Below are 1,327 nucleotides of genomic sequence, written 5' to 3' on the forward strand. Positions count from 1 at the left end.
TGGTCACTAGATCCCAGATTTTGATCATCAGCCCATTATATTCCGATTTCGTATTATATCTATTATATAAAAATCTAATATAAGAATCTAATCTAATCTAAAATCTAATATAAGAATCTCTATTATATAAAAATCTGGTGTGGCGCACTCACACAACTTTCCTTTCTGTTATGAAAATTGATCACCTGACGCTAGTGTACTCGCGCATCTCAAGTCTACTATTCAAAGATTTGAGCCAGCTGGTGACTGGGCAATAACGCTGCAGACACACATGAGGTCTGCTATCTCTTCATAGTGAATGATTTAATAGAATCAACAATAATTTGCTATTGAATAATCACATTTTCTCGAATTTGAAGCTTATTTTCAATTTTAGGTAAAAATGTTACTGAACATTAATTGTAGAGATTTTCATGCTCAATCTACTCCACTTGAATTTTTTCGTTTCAATTGTATCTGAAGCCTGATAATTGGGAATCTATCTGCATTGATGGGGCGAAGCTCCGGAAATTTTTACACATATGGGACTTGTGGCAGTTGATAGAGCTTATCGATGACTATTTTAGGTATGAATTTGATCAAAATCGTTGGAGCCGTTTTCGAGAAAATTGCAAAAAACCCTGTTTTTGACAACATTTTTGCCATTTTAGCCGCCATTTTGAATTGCATCAGATCGAAATTGTTCGTGTCGGATACTTATATCGTAAGGACCTTGAGTTCCAAATTTCAACTCATTCCGTTAATTGGGAGATGAGATATCGTGTACACAGACGCACATACACTCATACACACACACACACACATACAGACCAATATCCAAAAACCAGTTTTTTGGACTCAGGGGACCTTGAAACGTATAGAAATTTAGAAATTGGGGTACCTTAATTTTTTTCGGAAAGCAATACTTTCATTACCTATGGTAATAGGGCAAGGAAAGTAAAAATGAATGTCTGTATGTGTGTTAGTTTGTTTGTTTGTTCGCTCCCTATAGACTCGAAAACTACTTGACAGACCGGCATGAAACCTTTGGAATATGTTGTGTGAATATCGGGGATGGTTTCTGACCAGAAATTATAATATGGGTATTGACTTTTTTGGTGGTTTTTGTATTCCTTTTTTTTTTACTTATTACTTATGAAAATGATTAGATTCTTGTTTTTGGTTTCACGAACTGCTCAGTAGTGGAGTTTTGAGAGAGCTGCCTAACCAATAGAATCGAGGGGTGTGGCCTCCCCCCTCCACCCCCCCAGCCCCAGTCGGCCATTTTGGCCCCGCCCCCAGCCAATAGGAATGAAGGGGCGTGGCCACGCCCCCTCCACCCCCCCTG

This window comes from Nilaparvata lugens, chromosome 5 (genome assembly GCF_014356525.2).
Source record: "Nilaparvata lugens isolate BPH chromosome 5, ASM1435652v1, whole genome shotgun sequence".
Taxonomy (NCBI): domain Eukaryota; kingdom Metazoa; phylum Arthropoda; class Insecta; order Hemiptera; family Delphacidae; genus Nilaparvata; species Nilaparvata lugens.